The 7,970-nt window shown below is 49.8% G+C and overlaps 1 pseudogene; it reads right to left on the reverse strand.

Annotated features, from left to right (window-relative positions):
- Positions 1-4,358: 4,358 nt before the first annotated feature.
- Positions 4,359-4,515, reverse strand: LOC142108045 (U2 spliceosomal RNA; annotated as a pseudogene).
- Positions 4,516-7,970: the final 3,455 nt, after the last annotated feature.

The raw sequence follows: 7,970 nt of genomic DNA on the forward strand, positions 1-7,970 counted from the left end.
AGACCGCTTCACTCTGTCCATTTTGGAGCCCCAGATGAAGTGAAAGACTGTCCTCGTGATGGTCTTACAGACGGCAGCAAGAGGTGGCCAAGCTTGGGCCGTGTACTGAAGAACGGGAAGAATCTCGTTGCGCAGTACCAGTGCTTTCCCTTCGATGGTAAGAAGTCTGAGGCTCCACAGTCCAATCTTTTGCCGGACTGTTGCCAGTCTCTCTTCCCAGCACTTCAGGGCCGCCTCCTCTCCACCGAACCAAACTCCAAGAATTTTGATGAAGTCCGGCTTGATTGTGAAGGGGAATGCAGCGGGGGATGACAGGTGCCACTGACCAAACAGCATTGCCTCTGACTTCCCGCAGTTGACTTTTGCCCCTGAAGCTTGGCCGAAGTTGTTGCAGGTCTGGACGAGTGCTGCCACCGAACGCTGATCAGCGCAGAAGACAGTGACGTCGTCCATGTAGAGCGAACACTTGGCCTCTAGTCGGTCTGGACCCGGTGCGGTGATCCCTCTGATCTCTGGGTTTCGCCTGATGGACATCGCAAAGAGCTCTATACAACAGACAAAAAGGAGAGGTGAAAGAGGGCAGCCTTGTCTGACCCCAGACAGTACAGAGAAGGGGTCAGTCTTCCAGCCGTTCACCAACACCGAGCTGTAAATATCAAGGTACATCAGGTTAACATAAGAACAAAACATATCACCCAATCCAAACCTGCACAGAACCTTACGCATAAAACCATGAGAGACACGATCAAAGGCCTTTTCCTGATCAAGACTGACCAGGGCCACATGTGCATGGCGGTCTTTGATATAATGAACCGTGTCCCTCAGCAGCGCAAGGCTGTCTGCAATCCTTCTACCAGGAATGCCACAAGTCTGATCAGGATGAACAATTCGCCCAATGACAACCTTTAGCCTGTTGGCTAGTACCTTGGCCAAAATCTTGTAGTCCACGTTCAGGAGGGAGATGGGCCTCCAATTTTTGAGGTCACATCTCTCTCCCTTGCGCTTGTACAAAATCGTGATCAAGCCCTCTCTCAGAGTAGGAGGCATCCTGCCCTCCACCACCATCTCCCCATACAGCTCTAGCAGGTCCGGGCCAATGAGGTCCCACAGCGCTACATAGAGCTCGGCTGGGAGGCCATCACTGCCCGGGGTCCTGCCCGGCCTAAAGGATTTAGCGGCAGAGTGCAGCTCCCCCAAGGTGAGGGGGGCATCCATAGCTGCCCTACCTGTAGGATCAATAGGGTTAGTGATACCTGACAGGAAAGATTCAGCTGCGTCGTCGTCTGTAGTCTTAGGGGAGTAGAGTTTGCCGTAGTAGTCTGAGACGACTCCCATGACGCCCTCCTTCCCCCTCCTGGGGGTGCCAGACTCGTCCCGCAGTTCGGTCAGGGGCGTGTGGCCGGAGTGGAGTTTTCTGAAAAAGAAAGAATTACATTTCTCACCCTTCTCCAGATTCTCCACCTTGGAACGGAAGATGATGCGATTGGCCTCTTCCTCGAAGTGCCTTTTCAGGCCCCCTTTGGCCTCAGCCAGATCATCCTTCACATCCCAGCCGCAGAGTTGGAGATCCAGCAGGGACTGCAGCTGACGCTGAAGTCTCCTGAAGTTTCTCTTCCTCTCACACGCCTGTTGGCGGCCTTTAGCCTGAAAGAAACTGCGAAACTTGCCCTTGACATACTCCCACCAGTTAGACATACAGTCAAAATACATTTTGTCATTTTTCCACATTACATAGGCATCCCTCAGCTCAACCATCACCTCTTCCTTTCCCAGCAGAGCGCAGTTCAGCTTCCAAGAGCCAGGGCCGGGAGGGAACCCGTGACCCAGAACACCTTCAAAGAGAATGGCCCTATGATCAGAGAAAAAGCAGGGAACCATGACATGCCTGTTTTGTCTTACCGCTCTCGATGTAAACACAAAGTCAATCCGGGAACGCACTGAGCCATCGGGGCGGCTCCAAGTATAATTCACAGAGCCGGCCCCCATAGATCCCACTGCATCCCGCAAGGATGCTTCGGCTACCATCTCCTGCAACAACCTGGAAGAAACATCAAGTTTAGCATTAGTACAAGAACTCCTACCATCTTCCTCTATAGGACAGTTAAAGTCCCCAGCCATCACTACCGCCCTGGTGGTTGCGAGCTGGGCCCGCAGGGTCTGGAAAAGCTCCAAACGCTCATTCTTACCCGGGGATGCATACACACAGATAAGCCTGATAGGCTCACCCGCCCAGGAGCCATCTACGATAAGCAATCTGCCGCAGACAAACTCCTGAACGGAATCTAATGTGAAGAGGCTTCCCCTGATAAGAATGGCGACCCCTGCAGACTTACAGTCACTCCCCCCAGACCAATAGGAGGGCCCGTGAGACCACTGCCTCCCCAGATGCCTGTAGGAACTAGAGAAAGGGAGAGAACATTCCTGCAACATGTAAACATCACATTTCTGACTGTCAAGAAAGGTAAACACAGACTGACGTCTAATCTTATCCTTCACACTCCTCACATTAATGGTAAAAAGAGAAAAGTTAGCCATTAGTTGGGAGAAAAAAGAGAGTTAGCACAGTCAATACATCAGTTACCCTCCTTGTCCGGTGGGACTTGGTCCGGTCTGCCCGTGTCCCCTTCAGGTGGGAGCAGACCTTTCTCCTCTAGCTGGTCGAATAGGCAGATTTGGGGCAGTTGTAGGAATTCTTCCTCCTCCTGCTCAGAATCCAGCAGCTCATCCACCATCTCTACCAGGGCCCCCTCTGACGGGAGAGGGTCCTCTTCCAGTTCGATTGCCTTTTTCTTGGAAGGGTCAGAGTCGCCAGCTGGGCTGTCCAGCTCTTTCCGCTTCCTTCTTTGTTTGTTCTCATCACCTGCAGACACAAGAGGGAGGAGGGGGGGGAAATCCTCCAGGGAAAGGGAGGGAGCTGCAGTAGCGGTGGAGGGGGTTAGTGCTACTGCAGGGGGGGGGGGGTGTTGTGACAGCGGGGAGGGAGGGGGGTGCTGTCACAACAGGGGTGGGAGATATCTTACCAGCTCTTGGCTGCGGTGTGGGCTTCTGTTGCTTCCTCTGAGCTGGCTTGGGCTGCAGGGCAGGGGCAGGTCCGCTTTCCGGCAGTCCAATCCCGGCAGCTGCAGCGTAGGATCTGGCCCTCTGGGGGCAGTCCCTGTAGATGTGGCTGGCCAGGCCGCAGAGGTTGCAGGACAATTTTCTTGGGCAATCCTTGGACTCGTGCCCCGCCACCTTGCAGTTCCTGCAGGCTGAGACCTTGCAGCTTCTTGCCATGTGGTCAGCTTCCCCGCATTTTCTGCAGTTCCTCGGCTGATCGGCATAGTGAAGAAGGCCGGCAGAGCCGCCCAGGGCGAAGCTTGATGGCAGGTGTTGGAGTCCGTCAGTTGCCGTGCTGTCTTTCCTCAGTCTGATGATAATGGACCACTTGCCTGTCCAGAAGCCGTTGACATCCAGGATCTTGGAGGGGTCCTTGACCACGGAGCAGAAGCGGCTCAGGAAGGTAGCGATGTCCTTACCAGGGGTGTGAGGATTTCTCATGGAGACCGTTACTCTTCTCTCCTCTCTCTGGATGGGGCAGTTCCCCACGAAGCGGGAGAAGGGAGACTCCGGTCTCGCAGTCTTCACTGCCTCCCAGTACCTCTTACAGATGGCAATGGAGGCGAAGGTGATGTACCAGATCCCTTTCAGGTAGTTCTGCACGCTGAGGGTTTCAGCCTTGGAGAAGCCCTGGTCCAGGATCATCTTCTTGCCGAAGGTCTCGGCCGTCATGTCTGGGACCCTTCCTTCCACTTCCTTCAGCTTCAGGACCACGGTCTGCCTCATCCAGGGTTCCAGGGTGGGGGTCTTCTGGGGGGTGTCCTGGTTGGGCTGGCCTTGTCCGGCAGCAGCAGGGGCGGTGGAGGCAGAGGTTCCGGCCACGGGGAGAGGCTTCGGGGCGGTGTTCTTTCCTCCCTTCTTCCCAGGGGCAGGAGCAGGGGTGGAGGCAGGAGCTGGGGTAGCTGAGGCCATCGTCCTGGCTCTTCCTGGGGTAGAGAGGCTGGTCGTCCGGGGTGGAGGGAGCAGTGCAGATGTCCTCCCGCTGGGTAGAGAGGAGCAGGGGCTTCCGCTGGAGAGGAGGCGCTTCTTCCAGTGGAGCAGGGCCCGAGGAGAGGAGGGCTTCTTCAGCCGGAGGTGCTCCCGGCGTCTTCTTCCCGGCAGGCAGGGGGGGTCGGCAGCGCTTCTTCCCCGGGGTCGGTCTTCTTGCTCCTGGCCGGCTTTGATCGGGTAACACAAGTCTCAAACAGTTCCTCACCAGGGTTAGAGTGTGCTATCGGATGAGCCACACTCAGGTATGTCCTCTGGGTTTTGGGCAGGAGAGAGACAAGTGCACCATGCAGCAGAGTCTACATCAGCCCCTCACCAATGTTAGAGTGCGCTATCGGATGAGCCACACTCAGCATAACCTCCACCGGGTAGTTGGTAAGCTGATAAGAACAGATACTACACTTGATCTTAGCCAAAAGGCCGAGAAGCGATCCAGTAATAGTACCATGACTGGTACTATTACTGCACCTATTTTCCATGAATCGCCTGTTTATATGGAACATCCTATTGCAGAGCAGGCTGGTGTACATTTTAGGACAAGCATATATTTTCCCAGGATGCTTGGTGAACCTGGTCTGACTTGGGGAGATTGGGGTGATCCATATGGAATGAAGGATAATCTTAGTAAAAAACAGATTAGTAGTAGATCTACAATTATGAGATTTCATTTTTCAGGACGTATTATTCAAATAAGCTGGATGCTCGGAGGAATTTCTGATTCGTCAGGGACATGACGGAGCTTCTCAGTCACACAAAATGGACAGAATCCTCTCTCCTGTGGTAACCTCTCCTCACCGATGGTACCCTCTTCCCCAGCACTCTCTTATTTCTCCTCTGCTACCCTTTGCCCTGGCATGCTCATCTCTCCCCTGGTACCCCCTCCTCTCTCCCCTCATACTCTCTACTCTTTCCTGTGGTACTCTCTACTCTGATATTCTTTCATCCTTGGTACCCTCTTCTCTCCCCTCGCACCCCCTCATCTTTTCTCTGCTACCATTTCCCCTGGCACCCCCTCATCTTTTCTCTGCTACCCTCTCCCCTGGCACCTCTTCATCTTTCCTCTGCTACTCTCTGCCCTGGCACCCCTTCATCTTTCCTCTGCTACCCTCTGCCCTGGCACCCTAATCTCTCCATTGGTACCGTTTTCTCTCTCCCATGGTACCCTCTTCTTTTTCCTGCGGCACCTTCTCCTCTGGCCCCCCTTTCATTTCTTCCCTGCTACCCTCTGCCCTGGCACCCTCTCATTTTTTCCCTGGCACCCTCTCATCTCTCCCCTGGTACCCTCTCTCTCTCTCTCTCTCTCTCTCTCTCTCGGCTTGTTTAAAATTAAAATTAGAAAACAAGATAAAGATCAAATTATCAGAAAATCCTACGTATATGAAATATAAATACAAGTGAAACTAACAGATTATTTGAAGGGAAAATAAAAAGTTTATATGTATGAAGGGGAAGGCTTTACGTAGTGATTGGCTACAATAGACCGTGAAATTCCCCTTTGGGCTGTGAACCTATTTATGCTTCATTTGTTAAATTAGCCACAATTGTGATTTAAATGCACAGATTGCACTATATGTAGATATTCATTCATAAGGTGACTTTTTTTTATTTCTATCTCACTGTCTACCGACATGTGAATCACTATAATGCATCATATAATTCATTTAATCACTAAATACACCATTGACATGACTTACCACAAGCCTATATGTTTAACCATTGTCTAGACCGTTTTGTTCTCCGCTCTCATTTCGTGTCCTCTACTCTTCCGCCTCTCTCGCCCTATTCCTCTGTCTCCCTCTCTTGTCTAATTGCAGCAGAAAATATGCTGTGAAATTAAGATCCCACAAATCAATTACGATATGCTACTCATGAGTGCTCCTATATGCACAGACCAACAAGAGGCGGCAGAATTTCACAACCTATCAGAACCTTCATCCCCCGAAACAGAATGGCTGTCACTTCCATCTCCACTGGCCTACAAAAGGGCAAAATATGTAGAGCATTGAAGCACAAAAGCTCTGTCCTCTCGCTGTCACACACAGTTTTTCCTTCTTTGGTGCACAATTCCAAAAGAAGTTGCAATTTATAAAAGCTTTGTTGCCTCAAGGAATTTACGGATTATTACATCACACTTTCTGGAGCTTTGCAGTTGTATTCCAACATAGTGTTATATCTTTAACTTTACAAAAGAACCCACTGGTAAAGAATGAGGAAGCGGAAGGACCTCAATGTTCAATCTAAGGCTCACTTAAAAACACAAAGGGACTTTTTGTCCCATTCCGCAAAGCCGTGCAACGTATTGGTCGTATAGTTCTACTTTTCCAAATATATCTATGATCAAACAGACAAACCTATTAGGGTCATCCATGGACTTATATATATCAATGTCATGTACACCAAAAATAGCGCATAAAGGGAACTCACATTTCACATTTACACAAAAGCTAAGCTTGCAGACAAGAGAGTCTTCTAAGTATTACCAGCATGTTGGGCCAAGGAGGAGAGTTGATTGCACAATGTTGATTGATTTAAGCCAGGGTTTCCCAAACCCAGTCCTCAGGGCTCCCCAACAGGGCAGGTTTTCTGGATCACATGTGACATAATTAGGACCACCTGTGGATCTGTTACAATGTGTCAGTCAGTAATGAATACACCTGTGCTCCAGCAAGGAGATATGGAAAACCTGCACTGTTAGGGAGCCCTGAGGACTGGGTTTGGGAAACCCTGATTTAAGCCATATTTAGCTCAAAAGACATAAACACCCCCCCATACAAAAAAAAACAATGTAAAAGTGAAGAATTGATATCCAGTATGAATGCCATAAAGTCAATCAATTTATTATGTACCCGTAGCTTCCAACAAACTCAGTTAGGCAGACACCTGATCCTCCAGTAAACTGACCAATTCTTCATTCATCATGATGTTGTCTATTTTATCTGTGATAATTGGCACCAGTAGGTCTGAGTTCAGCTACTGACTCCCATTTAGCAATGGCATATACCAGCGTAATATGTCTTTAATTAAGGTTTTTATATTAGCACTTCTGCCTCACAGCACTGGGGTCATGAGTTCGATTCTCGACTATGGCCTTATCTGTGAGGAGTTTGTATGTTCTCCCCGTGTTTGCGTGGGTTTCCTCCAGGTGCTCCGGTTTCCTCCCACACCCCAAAAAACATACTGGTAGGTTAATTGGCTGCTATTAAATTGACCTTAGTCTCTCTTTGTCTCTGTGTGTGTATGTTAGGGAATTTAGACTGTAATCCCCAATGGGGCAGAGACTGATGTGAGTGAGTTCTCTGTACAGCGCTGTGGAATTAGTGGTGCTACGTAAAAATCTGATGAAGATGATTACGCCAGAAGATCTTGGAATAGGAACCTTCCCATAGCAGCTTACCTGGAACAGCTTTAAAAGCAGAAGAGGAGAAGTGGCCGATATGAACTGGCGTTGTAGCCGGAGTGAAGAACCATCTATATTATGTTATATAATGTTTCCTTAAAGTACCATTTAACCTCAAAATTCAACTCATTAAATATGAACCAGGAGAGTAAAATAAATAGTACACTGCTAACCTTATCCTGAAGTTACGGGTGGCCTAGTGGTTAGCACTTGTGCTTCGCAGCACTGGGGTCATGAGTTCAATTCCTGACCATGGCCTTATCTGTGTGGAGTTTGTATGTTCTCCCTGTGTTTGCGTGGGTTTGCTCCGGGTGCTCCAGTTTCCTCCCACACTCCAAAAACATATTGGTAGGTTAATTGGTTGCTATAAAAAAAAAAATTGACCCTAGTCTCTACCTCTCTGTCTGTATGTGTGTGTCTATATTAGGGAATTTAGACTGTAAGCTCCAATGGGGCAGGGACTGATGTGAATGAGTTCTCTGTACAGCGC

The sequence above is a fragment of the Mixophyes fleayi genome, chromosome 11, assembly GCF_038048845.1.
Source record: "Mixophyes fleayi isolate aMixFle1 chromosome 11, aMixFle1.hap1, whole genome shotgun sequence".
Taxonomy (NCBI): Eukaryota; Metazoa; Chordata; class Amphibia; order Anura; family Limnodynastidae; genus Mixophyes; species Mixophyes fleayi.